The sequence below is a fragment of the Trichechus manatus genome, unplaced genomic scaffold (assembly GCF_000243295.1).
Source record: "Trichechus manatus latirostris isolate Lorelei unplaced genomic scaffold, TriManLat1.0 scaffold00175, whole genome shotgun sequence".
In the NCBI taxonomy this organism is placed as follows: Eukaryota; Metazoa; Chordata; class Mammalia; order Sirenia; family Trichechidae; genus Trichechus; species Trichechus manatus.
In genome coordinates, this window is record NW_004444111.1 from 746,747 (window position 1) to 760,925 (window position 14,179).

Consider the following 14,179-nt stretch of genomic DNA (forward strand, 5'->3'; position numbering starts at 1 on the left):
TCAAAGGGCTGGCTCCTCCCACCTGCCCAAATGGTGTTATTTAACAAACACTGTTTAATGAAGGTTTGGGAAAGTCTTATCCCCAAAACATTGCAGAGGCACAACTATTTAAACGCCCAAGCAAAATGAGAAATAGATTCAGGTTGAATGCACAAAGGAAATAGAAGGAATGAAGGGAAAAAAAAAAAAAAAAAACACACAAGGCAACCGTTGGGGAGAAATATTGAAAGGACAAGAGAATATTTCCCCAAACAAAGAATGTGTGTCATCTTAAATTAGAAGCAGATAAATTGCTCACAAGCCATTTTCCTAACTTACTCCCGATCATGACACCTTTAAAAAACAGTTTATGGCATAAAGGGTATATGGAGCTGGAATTTATGATTTACAAAAACTAAGAAATTCAGCTAAAATCTATACATAGTGAAATGTAAAACCTACTCAAAAAGCTAAAATATTAGTAACCAGAAGAAGTGGATAGTAAGGAATCTCAAATCCATTATGCTGTCTAAGTTTAGTGAATTGCTACTTGACAGAGTAAATAATATACAGTAACATAAAATACTGTCCTTAAAATAAAATAAAGCTGAACCATGTTTAGGGCAAGGAGCCACAAACTACTACTCAAATCTGCATCTATTCCTACTTTATTACAATCATAGGACATTTTAAACTTTTAACTTTTACTTCTTGTTCATTTTGTCTTACCTCATTACTGGGGCTTAAAACTGTACCCCAATTACAAATTCTCTATTCAGAAATGCAGCTTCTCTTTGCTCAATACTGCCAGGTAGCCAAGATTTCCTTTCATCTCACAGGACCCCAGAGAAAAATGCTGGAGCAGTAGACACTGAATCCCCAGCGGTGGAGCTGATGTGGTAATGACAATGATGAGTCTGGATATCTGCATATGCATCTGTCTCTAACAATACTGTGACAAGCGCTCCTAAAAAGCATCTTCTTCAAATGATGCAGAGACACCCCCACCTCGCCTCCAAATAACTTCATGACTGTTGTCAGCTCTAGAAAAGCACATAAAAACATCTAGGAAAGTCATGATTGTACTACTTGTCACCTAGGAGGTACAAAGGTCCCTGGGCGTCACAAACAGTTTGTGCTCGGCTACTAACCTAAAGGTTGGCGGCTTGAACCCACCTAGTGGTGCCATGAAAGAAGATCCTGGTGATCTGCTTCCATAAAGATTACAGCCAAGAAAATCATATAGAGCATTTCTATTCTGTAACATGGAGGGTCGCCATGAGTGAAAACTGACTCGATAGCAACAGGTTTGGTTTATGAGATACAAAGGCAGGGAAATGTAGGCAGCACTCTTTTTTTTTTTTTTTTTTTTTTTTTGTTCACCCACAAAGTCAGACATGAATAGTTATGACCATTTAAGCTAAGGATACAAAAATAATTGTGCAAATCATTCACATGTATTTAATCAAAGAGACAGTTTTGGTTAAGGCATTTTCTTCACTTATTCCAAAGAACATTTATAAAGCACATAGAATGTTAAATACAATAAATGAATTCTCCAAAACCCTAAACTGACGAGTCAAGAATCATTAAAACATAAATTCAGTCTAATCTGCTTTGGTTGGAGGGATTATTCTAGTACAGTTGTTTCAAGCTTAGCATGCATCGGAATCACATGGAGGGCTTACTGTAAGACAGACTTCTGGGCTCTATCTCCAGAGATTTGTATTCAGTAGTCTGGGCTGGAGTCTGAGAATCTGTATTTACAAAGAGCTCCAAGGTTGTATTGATGCTGCTGGTCTGATGACCACACTTTGAGAACCACTGCTCTAGTATAGTGAGAAGTTAAGGGTTAGGTACAATGGAAACAAGTTGATCTGTCTTCTCAGAGAATTTCTCTATACCATTGTGCTTTGTGATCTCCTCCCTGTCAACTGTCAGTTTTCAGCACATTGGTTTCAAGCAGGGAACTCTTAGCTCCATCTTTTGCACTTAATCCACCAAGTAGTGACTGAACAACTTGACAAATATATATATTTATTTTAACGTATAATTTTCCAACAAAAGAAGGTAACATGATTGCTGGTAGGTTCTCCTCATTTAGAGAGTTTAAACAGGAATTTTTGTGTTCACTATTTTCTTCCTAGCTTAGGAACATTTTCTCACACACTTTCTGCTTCCACACTGCACTTCAGATGGATGATGTTCCTGAGAAGAAAGAACCCCTAGTGAGAGTACAGTAAGGGCTGAGAGGGTGTGGTTCCAGATATCTGCAAGAAAGAAATCTATGAGAATGGGGGGAAATCTCCAACCTTGCTACAGACTGCAGCAATGACTTTCCAGGACAGGGGAAAACACTGGTTTGGGGAAACAACAGTACCTCGATACGGTTTATGGACCTTAGCACTATCAGTGATAGTTCTGTGATCCCATCTGCAGTCATCATTCAAGGACTCCTACTTCTCAGTGACCTCTGAAGTGCTTATGATTCAAAAACAGAACAGTAACTCCCTGAGATTTATCCTCTGAGAATCAACGCAGAGTGATATTTTTCAGTGTACACTTGCTTAAAAAATGTAGACTGGACTTCTGCTTCTGTGAAGATGGAGTAGACATACTTTTCCCTAATCCCCCTGCTAAGTACAGCGAAAAACCTTGGACGTTATACATAAAATAATCAGAGAGCTGGAAGGCAGAACAATAGGAATGACACAAACTGAACAACAGATAGAACAGACTGGAAAAAAAAAATGAAGAGAGCCTCAGAAACCTGTGTGTGGTAGGCTGAATAATGGCCTTCAAGGATATCCAGGTCCTAATTCCTGAAAGAAGCCCTAGTGGTGCAATGGTTAAGTGTTCAGGTGCTAACTGAAAGGTTGGGCAGTTCAAACCCACCCAGCAGCTTCATGGGAGAAAAGACCTGGAGATCTGCTCCTGTAAAGATTACAGCCTAGAAAACACTATGGGGCAGTTCCACTCTGCATCATGGGGGCAGTTCCACTCTGCTTCTTGGGGTTGCTATGAGTCGAAAATCAACCCAATAGCACCTAACAACACCAACAATCCCTGGAAGGTATGAATGACACCTTAAATGGCAAAAACGTGATCAGATGTGATTAAGATAAGGATTTTGAGATGGAGAAGTATCACAGCGTTCTTATAAGAGGGAGGCAGAGGAAGACTTGACTACAGAAGAAGTAGCAGTTGTGATGACAGAATCAAGAGGTTAGAGTGATAGGAAGAAGAGGTTATTAGTCAAGGAATACAGGTGTCCACCAGAAGCTAGAAAAGTCAAGGAAACTGATTCTCCCTTAGAACCTCCAGAAGGAACCAGTCCTGCTGACACCTTTACTTTAGCTAGTGAAATTGATTTTGGACTTCTAGTCTCCAGAACTGTAACAGAATAAATTTGTGTTTTTGAAAGACACCAAGTATACGGTAATTTTTACAGCAGTCATAAGAAACTATTGTGGGCGTATAACAAAACATTTATCATCCATGCCATCGGAGACCCAGGAGGAAAGGAGAAAATGGGTGGGGCTGAAAAAATACTCAAAATAATAATGGCTGAAACCTTCCCAAACTTGTCAAAAAGACATAAATCTCCAGATTCAAGACCTGAGAGAAACTGAATCCCAAACAGAATAAATCCAAATGAATCCACACTAAGACACATCATGGTCAAATTTATGAAAAGTAAAATCAAATAAGAAATCTTGAAAGCAGCAAGAGAGAAATAACACCTTATCTATAGAAGAAAAACAATTAGAATGACAGTGGATTTCTACTCAGAAGGAAAGAAGGCTGAAAGGAAATGATGCAACATTTTTCAAGTGCTTTAAGAAAAGAACTGTTGACAGAAAATGCTATGTCCAGCAAAAATATACTTCAGGAATGAAGGGGAAATCAAAACATTTTGATAAAGGAAAACAAAGATAATGTGTGGGCAGCAAACCTTCTCTAAAAGTATGGCTAGAGTAAGTTCCCCAAACAGGAAACAATTAAAGAAAGAATGCTGGAATATCACGAAAAAAGAAAGAAAATGGTAAGCAAAAATATGGGAAAATAAAATGGACCTTCCTTCTCCTCTTGAGCTTTCTAAATTATATTTGACAGTTGAAGCAAAAAATATAACACTGTCTAATGTGGTTCTAAATACATGCAGAGGAAATATTTAAGACAATTATATTAGAAATGAGGGACAGAAAGAGAAATAAAGTTTCTATACTTCACTTGAATTGATAAAATGACAACAGCAATAGACTGTGATAAATTATGTGTAAGAAAACCAAACCCACTGCCATTCTGACTCATAGTGACCCTACAGGACAGAGTAGAACTGCTGCATAGGGTTTCCAAGGAGCAGGTGGTGGATTTCAACTGCCAATATTTTGGTTAGCAGCTGAGCTCTTAATCACTGTTCCACCAGGGCTCCAAATTATGTATATATTAGGTAATACAGCAACCACTAAAAAAACTATGTAAAAGATACATTTAAAAACACTATAAAAACAAAAACCAAACCTGCTGCCATCAAGTCAATTCTGACTCATAGTGACCCTATAGGATAGACTGGAACTGTCCCATAGGGTTTCCAAGGTGCACCTGGTAGATTCAAACTGCTGACCTTTTTCATAGATAAATAAAAATGGAATTCTAAAAATGCTCAAGGGACTGACAGGAAGACAAAAAGAAACATAAAACTAAAAATAGAGAGAACAAACAAACAAAAATAAATAAAATGAAAGACTTAAGCCCTGACATACAAATGATTACATTAAATGTAAACGTTCTAAATTCACCAATTAAAAGGCAGAAGTTGGCAGAATATACTAAAAAATATAACCTGACTCTACTCTATCTACAAGAAACTCATTTAAAATATAACTATATAAGCAGGCTGAAAGTAAAAGAATGGAGAAAAATATACCATGCAAATATTAATAAAAGGAAAGAAGGTGTGTTTATATCTATATCAGATAAGTAGATTTAAGAACAAGTAAATTACCATATACATAGAGGAGCATTATTTAATGATAAAATAGTTCATACACAAAGAAATGGCAATCCTAAATATATATGTGCCAAACAACATAGCTGCAAAATATGCAAAGCCAAAATGATAGAAGTGAAAGGAGAAATAGGCAAATCTACAATTATAATCGAAAACCTCACACCCTCTCTCAAGAGTCAATAGAAAAACTGTAGATAAAATCAGCAAAGACAAAGAATAACTCAACAGCACAATCAATATTTATAGACATTTATACAACACTCCACCCATAAACATCATAATATACATTACTTTCAAGTGTCCATGGAATATATAGCAAGAGAGACAATATCCCAGTCCATAACATGAACCACAACAAATTTCAAAGAGTGTGTTCCTGGCCATAATGGAATCAAACTAAAAATCAGTAGCAGAAAGATAACAGGACATTTTCCATACACTTGGAAACTAAACATTACACTTCTAAACAACCCATGGGTCAAAGAGGAAGTCTCAAGAGAAATAAATAAAAAAAAAAAAACATTGAAATGAACGAAAATTAAAATATATCAAAATCTGACAGGGAAATTTACAGCACTAAATGCATATATTAAACCAGCTCGTTGCCATCGAGTCAGCTCTGACCAATAGCAACCCTACAGGACAGAGGAGAATTGCCCCATAGGGCTTCCAAGGAGCAGCTGGTGGATCTGAATGGCTGACCTTTTGGTTAGCAGCCATATCACTTAACCACTGCACCACCAGGCTCCAAAATGCATATATTAGAAAAGAAAAAAAGTCTCAAATCAATAATCTAAGCTCCAACTCAAGAATATAGAAAAAGATGAACAAAATAAACCCAAAGCAAGAAGAAAGTAAGAAATAATTATAAGAGCAGAAATCAATGAAATGAAATTCAGAAGAATAGAGAAAATCAATGAAACAAAAGAGCATGTTCTTTCAGACGATCAATAAAATTGACAAACCTGTCTAAAACCAACAAAGAAAAAAAGAGAAGACACAAATTACCCACATCAGAAATGAAACAAGGAATATCACTAGAAACCCTGAAGACATCAAAAGGATAATAAGGAATATTACAAACAACTGTACACAAATAAATTAGACAACATAGATGAAATAATCAATTCTTCAAAAACTCAATCACAACTCACCCAATATGAAATAGACCATGCGAATAGCCCTATAAGCATTAAATAAATTTGATTTGTAACTAAAAAACTCCCAAAGAAGATATCTCCCAGCTCAGATGGTTTCACTGGAGAATTCTACTAAGCATTTAAAGAAGAAATAACATCAATCCTACACAACTGATTCCAGAAAATAGAGGAGGAAGGAACATGCCCCATTGCATTTTATGAAGCTAGTATTACCTTAATATCAACACCAACGGGAAGACCAAAAATAAAACGACAGACCAATATTCCTCAAAAGTATAGATGTAAAAATGCTTAAGAAAATATTGGCAAATAGATTCAATAATGTGTAGAAAGAATTATACATAATGAATAAATGGGGTTTATTGCAGGGATGCAGAGCTGGTTCAACAGTTGAAAATTAATCAGTGTAATCCATCCTATTAATAGGCTAAAGAAGAAAAACAAAATGATCATATCACTTGGTGCAAAAAAAACCATGTGACAAAAATCTATACCTATTCATGACAAAAACACTCAAAATAGGCATAGAGGAGTAACTGCTCCACTTGATAAAGCACATCTACAAAAAAAAAAAAACTTATAACATTATACTCAATAGCGAAAAGGTGAATGCTTTCCCCCAAAGACTGGCAACAAGGAAAGTATGTCTGCTCTCACTACTCGTATTCAATATAGTACTGTAAGTTCTAGCCAGTGCAATAAGACAACAAAAATAAATAAATAAAAAGTATACAGACTGAAAAGAATGAGAGAAAACTGTTCCTATGGAAGATGACATGATAGTCTACACAGAAAATTCTAAGGAATCTCTAAAAACTTTCAGAACTACTAAGTGAGTTTGGCAAGTTCCCAGGATACAAAACAAACATACAAAAATCAACTGAATTTCTATCTCCTTACAGTGACTATGTGGACTGAAATTAGAAATATATTATCATGCAATTGCTTAAAAAAAACAACTAAATACTTAGATGTAAATCTAACAAAACATCTACAGGACTTGTATTCTGACAAATACAGATCACTGATGAAAGATGTAAAAGTAGACCTAAATAAATGGAGAGTCATACCATATTTATGAATTGGAAGACTCATCATATTAAAATGTCAATTCTCTCCAAACTGATATACAGGTTTAACATAATTCCTGTCAAAGTCCCAAAAAGATTTTTGTAGCTATAGACAAGATTACAATTTATACAGAAAGGCAAAAGAACTATAATAACTAAAGCAATTTAAAAAAAGAAGAATTAAGTGGGAAGAATCATTTTACCTGATTTTAAGACTTCTTATATAGCTACAAAAATCAAGACTTTATGATGTTGACCGAGGTACCCCTTGCCATCAAGTCAGTTCTGACTCATAGCGACCCTATAGGACAGAGTAGAACTGCCCCATAAGGTTTCCAAGGCTGTAAATCTTTATGGAAGCAGACTGTCACATCTTTCTCCCACAGAGCCACTGGTGTAGGTTTGAAAGGCCAACCTTTTGGTTAGCAGCCACAGCGAGTTATCACTACACCCCTGTAAGAATGCCTAAAACAACAAATAGTGACAACAGCAAATGTTAGCAAGGATAAAGAGAAAACTGGATCTCTCATACTTGCTGGTGGGAATGTAAAATGGTATAATTACTCTGGAAAAGCTTGGCATTTTCTAATAAAACTAAACATACAACCCAGCAATTGCACTTCCAGACTTTTATCCTAAAGGAATTAATAGTTATGTTCACACAAAAACTTGTTGAAGAATATTTACAGCAGCTATATTTGTAACGGCTGAAAACTGAGGGAAGCAATCCCAGATGGCTTTCAACTGAATGGTTAAACAAGCTATGGTACATCCATACTATGAAATACCACTTAGGAATAAAAAGGAATAAACCACTGATACATGCAACAACCTGCATGAATGTCTACAGAATTCATCTGGGTAGAAAAAAAAAATCTCAAAAGGTTATATACTGTATAATTCCATTTATATGACATTTTTGAAAAGACAAAATTAACGAGAACAGATCAGTAATTGCCAGAGATTAAGGAGGGGCTGGGGGCTGGTGTGCAGTGAGTGAGGCTATAAAAGAGGATCAGGAGGTATACTTGTGGTGATGGAATTGTTCTAAACCTTGACTGTATCAATATCAGTATCCTGGTTATGATACTGTAGTTTTGCAAGATGTTACCATTGAGGAAAATAGGTAGTTTGTGTGATTTCTCTGTATTATAGCTTACAACCACATGTAAATCTACAATTACCTCAAAATAAAAATAATAATAATTAAAAATACAAATTGGATATACTCTAACTATTCAGATTATGTTTAGCAGTGTAGAAACATACATTACGATTTATATGTAGATCTGCATTTCTTTTTATAACAATGCATGATAGCAGAGATGATAATTTTGTGCATGTTGGTACCAAAAAAAACCCCGTTAGTTTTTTAACCAGAGAAATGGTTTTTCCCATTCTTGAAAGGGATATATGAGTCACAGAAAACATATGCGCTGCCTTGAGCATTTCCAAGAGCTTCAAAGAAGAGATTTACACATTTGTGTATGTGCATTATGTATGAATTTTGATTCATGGTTAATACCGACATCAATCTTATCAACTACATATTACTCACCATTACAGGAAGAAATCACATTGGCTAACATTTACTGTCAGACACTGCAAAGAGCTTTATATGCATTACCTTGCTTAACCAATTAGTGCTTCACTTTGCTGACTATTTATATGCAGCACGTGACTTAGATTAGCATTATTTCGGTAATATTTAAATTACTAATTTTTTCTCCATAAATTTTTATCATTACTGTTATTTTGATTCATGTAAAAAAATCTCATTGTAAAAGTTATCAGAGTTCTTTTAATTTTACCAACATAATTTAACCAGGTGTGTTTCTGTTATATTTCCTATCTTCTGTGCAGTGCACACTCCTAACAAAGACACTGGGACAGGTAACACAGCTAACTTAAATTCTTAACTTTACTGATGGTCATAGAACTCCCAGCTATTAAAAATATTTCCCTAATCATTTGAAAAGGAGCCATGGTGAAGACATGGCTAAGCACTTGGCTGCTACCTGGGCGATCAAACCCAACAGCCGCTCTGCAGGAGAAAGATGCGGCAGTCTGCTTCCTTAAAGATTTACAGCCTTGGAAACCCTACGGGGCAGTTCTACTCTGTCCCATAGGGTCGCTATGAGTAGGAATCGACTCTACGGCACACAACAACAATCATTTGAAATACTAAAGTACATTCTTGAAAATAAAAATTTCCGAGTTTCAAATGGTGCTCAAGCTACCATTTTTTAATTAAAAAATATATATGAGAAATTTCTCATGATATAGCAGTTATCAGTCTTTGTCTAGGCATATATACATATATAGCACATATATAGTATATATACATATATTCATATTCTTGCTTTATACATTTTGCCTATAAAACATAGTGTAAAAAGCATTGATATAATAGAAGCCCTATTTTTTCCATTGATTTTTATTAAGGAAAAAGTCACCAAAAGATCTAATTAGGAGCTGTTATGATTTTCAATGATGGAAATTTAATGCACCAGTAGAATTATGAGCCAGGTGTTATACATCAATAGTTAATGGTATGGATTCTGGAATCAGGCTGCTTGAGTTTAAAGCTCATCTCTGTGTGACGTTAGTCATGATTATTGTCCTCCCTCTGCTTTAGTTTTCCCTTGTACAAAATGGGGATAATGATAGTTGATGCAGACCTCAGATGGATATTGTTAAGAATATGTGAGGTAATCTGTGTAGAGCCCAGAGGATGATGCCTAGCACACAGTAAATGTTCAATACACTGAGTTGTTATATTTGCTTTAAACTGTTAATTCCCCTTTTCCCAGCATATTCAATACTTAACATCACTTTTCTTAATCTGGGTCTCTTCCCTCAGATGCTTCAGACAATCTCAGGGACTGTGATGAATCAATTAAAATTAATTGATTTTGAGATAGTTTAGTCCCTGGGTGGTACAAATAGTTAAGTGCTCAGCTACTAACTGAAAGGTTGGTAGTTCGAATCCACCCAGAGATTCCTCAGAAGAAAGGCCTGGGGATCTACTTCGGAAAGACCACAGCCATTGAAAACGCTATGGAGCCCAGTTCTACTCTGTCACACATGCGGTCGCAGTGAGTCAGAATCAACTTGACAGCCTCAGGGGATTAATTACTTTTGTGTGTGGCCTTTCTAGCCATGGTCTTGTAACTCTCACCCAGGTGATTGTGTGATAGGGTAATTGTGGCCTACTGATGAGATTGGTCAGTTTTGCCTTAAAAGAGAGCCAATTCCACAGCAAAGAGATAGAGTCCACCACCACCAAGAAGGAGAGACCTGGCCGCAGGAAATGGCACGGTCGGCCGGGTTCCCGGCTCACAGAGAGAGAAAGCTGAGTGCCTTTGGGCAGAGACTGAGGGCCAGGGAGAAGTCATGCCTGTGAGCATGCTGAGAAGAGGCTATCCTGATGGAAGAACAGTAGCCCGAGAGTTCCCGAGCCTGAATTGTAACCTTCTACTTCCCTAATAAACCCCATGATCGTGAGTGTGGTTTATGAGTTGTGTGTGGCCACTGCAATGAATTACCTGACCCAGTAGAGTGCTGTGGGAGGGATGGTTGGTGTCAGAATTGGTAAAGATGGCTGAGAGAGGAGGCATGTCTGACCTCCGCCTCACTGGAATCAGCCTCGAGCTGTTGAGCTTGGTTCTCCTGCCCCTACGCCATTTTTACAATAGCAAAGGGTCTGGTTTTTTTTGGTTTTTGACAACAACCAAAACAAAACAAAACAATTTTTGTCTGAAAGTATGTGCTAAGGCAAAAAAAAAAAAAAAAAATGACTATTTCATTAAATAATTCTTTGCAAATAGGATAATAACCAGATAAGGGTGGCATATGCTCCATGTGCTTTAAAAAGCAATGATGAGAGTTTTGTAAACCTCCCCATGTCCATAGGTCAATAATGGAGGGAGATGGTGTATCTCCGGGTGAGGAAAGAAATACAGAGATGACCAGAGTGAGACAGAAGTCTCTGACTCAGAAAACGTGAAAGTTGTATTTTGGAGGATGACTTGACTTAGTAAACACCTTCTCACACAACATTCCTCAGCAGATATGTGACTTCCTGCTCTGACCCCCGGGTCTAGTTGCTTTATTACACATTCTCACAGAACTCCTTTCTTTGAGAGAACTAACCTGAATTTATAGATAAATATTTACTCATATAAATGTCTCCTGAGTCTTCACCTCGCTATACTGCAGTTCTGTGTGAGGACGGTGCATGCATCTTTAGCTCACCATTGATCTCCAGTTACCCACAGAGGGGCCCTTAAGCAGAGACAGTGCATTTCTCCAAAAAGCTAGAAGAGTGGGATTTGGAAGGAAAAAGTCATGTCAAAACTACCATGTGAGCAAAAGTAGCAGGAATGCGGTCTCTACTTAGTTTAAGTAACAAAAGCTAGAAAACTGGGAACAATTCTGAGTCAGTTAAGGCTACATATATATCATAGAATTTATGTCTTCATAACAATCAACATTTTATACAGACTTGGAAAATTCAAGCTCAGTTTCAATATCAAAAACACTTGTGTCTGATGGCATGCAATCACTTTGACCACAGGATTGCACTCTAGCATCCCCAAATAAGGATGCAGCCGTAATTTGGGGAGTGTGTCAGAGGGGGGTGGGGGGGTTAACCTCTGAAGAACTGGATAATTTTTGTCACATCCTTATATCCTGTTTCCATGTAGTTCAACTGGACTCTAGTCTGCTTTTTTAAAATTTATAATGTAAAATAAATGTGGGTTTGGAATTATGTATATTAAATTTAATTAAACTGAAAGAAAATCTATGAATGTCAAGCTAATTTTGAAGCTCATTGTGTGAAGAAGCAATTAAATTTACTTAAAAAAAATGAAGACTTAAGACAGACATCTGTCCAGTAAAACATGTTATGAGAGCTCCATGATAAGTTCAAATGAAGACTAATTCTCGAAATATATGAAGTCAGTGTTCGCCCCACTGAGACCTTTCTTCATATCATGGCTCATTTAAAACAAGTGGAGATTTCAAAAGTATTTTGACTTAGAATAATGAGAAAATTTGATTTCAGTCTTCATTGCTACTCAACTTTGTATAAATACATGCAATTGGCCAAAAGACATGACATACACGAACATCTTCAAAATACAGCCTGCTTTTGATAACTGATAGTTGAAAGAGAATTGTATGATTCTTGTTTTAAAGCTTTCCAACTTCTTGTCAGAGTGATTGGATTAAAGATAATTAAACTTGCTTGAAAATTCTGCAAGACGCTGTTCTGAAGAAAATGATGGCTGTGCTTGGAGCAAAGAACAGACTAGTAACTTGAACTTTAAAATTCAGTGCAAACCAATATATAGCTTTAGTCATCTGCTTTATAGTAATTTACTGTTTCTTAACTTTGCTGATCAATACTACTTTAATCAATAATTATTTTAGAAAACTTGGTTAGTAGTGGCAAAAGGTAACTACTCAAAGAATTATGTGCCATAATTACAGTATTAAAAATTAGGAAAAGTTAATTTCACTGAACATGTAGCACATAGTCAAGAGGTTCATCTTCATAGAAAGATGTGGTCAGTATATCAAATATAGAAGTCTAAAGGTACCCATTAAGAACTCATTGCCATCGAGTTGATTCCGACTCATAGCAACCCTACAGGACTGAGTAGACCTGCCCCCTGGGGTTTCCAAGAAGAGGCTGGTGGATTCCAACTGCCCACCGTTTGGTCAGCAGCCTAACTCTTAACCACTCCACCACCAGAGGGGCTCCAACTGTAGGTACAGTGAGGTCCTATTTTTACGGAAAAAAATAAGAGTTGGTTAAGAGAACAACAAAAGCTTGACTGAGTTCCATCACTTAATAGCTGTAGGATCTTGGGTAAGTTATTTCACCTGTCTGTGCCTCGATTTTCTCATCTGTAAAAGGTGGATATCATTACCCACCCCTAATGCTGTTGTAAAAACTTAGCAAGTTAATAAAACGAAAGTACATTGAACTGTGTCTAGCATATGTGGAGAGCTGCTTTTTCTAAAAGTTTCTACCTTTGGAGTAAGAAATTTTTTTTTTTTTTGTAAATGAATTGTTACTTCAACAATACAGTTATCCTTGATGTTCAAAAGGAAACACAAATACACATTAAACACCAAGTGATCATGAAAAGTCACAGGAAAATCTGAAAGTAAAAATCAACTCAAAAGATTATTCTTAGAGCAAGAATGAGCCTAATGGGTGTACATCGGCAAGTGCACATCCAATATTTTTTCCCAAGTTCTACGCTTGTCTTCTCAGAGCCATACCCCAGGCTTGCGACAGAGGAAAGTTTTATTTCCAAGTCCCACGAAGGGGGGCACTTAGCACCCGTCCTCCAGCTGCCACCCGTCTTAGTCTCCTCGGCTTTGGTCTTCTGATAGACACCCTTCCACCTCCCACTCTCGATACCAGAACGAGCCTCCCGCCCGCCCTCTGTCCAGCAGAAAACTCCGAAGTGGGCAACAGGCTATAAAAGCCAAAGACACTCCTCCTGGCAGCCCCACGCCCCGCGCGCCCCGGAGTACCCAGTGCCCACTCCCACCCAGCCATCCGTCCGGGCACCGCAGTGCATTGCAACACGCGCAGACGCCGCTGGCCAGAAAAGAACCCATCGCGAATTTCCCAGTGAACACCCCCTAGGCTGTCCGCCAACGTGAGTGCCATCCCTAATGGAGGTGGCCACGCCACCTCCCACCAGCTCAGCCCGCGAGGATGACCAAGGAGGCAACAATCACAATAAAAACAACTCAACCCGCGAAGCAAGGGAGCCGACTGCCATCGCCACCGCGGGTGCGGAGCAGCGTGGCCGCGGGGGCTGCAGCGCGGCCGGGGCCTCAGCGGGAGGCCGAGATTTACCTGTGCGGTCCCGCGCCCCCCGGCAGGCACGCCTGCAGCAGCCGCTACGCTGCCCGGCGGGCCCGAG

The 14,179-nt window shown here is 37.8% G+C and overlaps 1 protein-coding gene across 2 annotated transcripts in view; it reads right to left on the reverse strand.

Annotated features, from left to right (window-relative positions):
• Nucleotides 1-14,179, reverse strand: part of DTNA (dystrobrevin alpha) — a 446,516-nt gene that overhangs the window by 431,758 nt on the left and 579 nt on the right. The window lies entirely within an intron of this gene.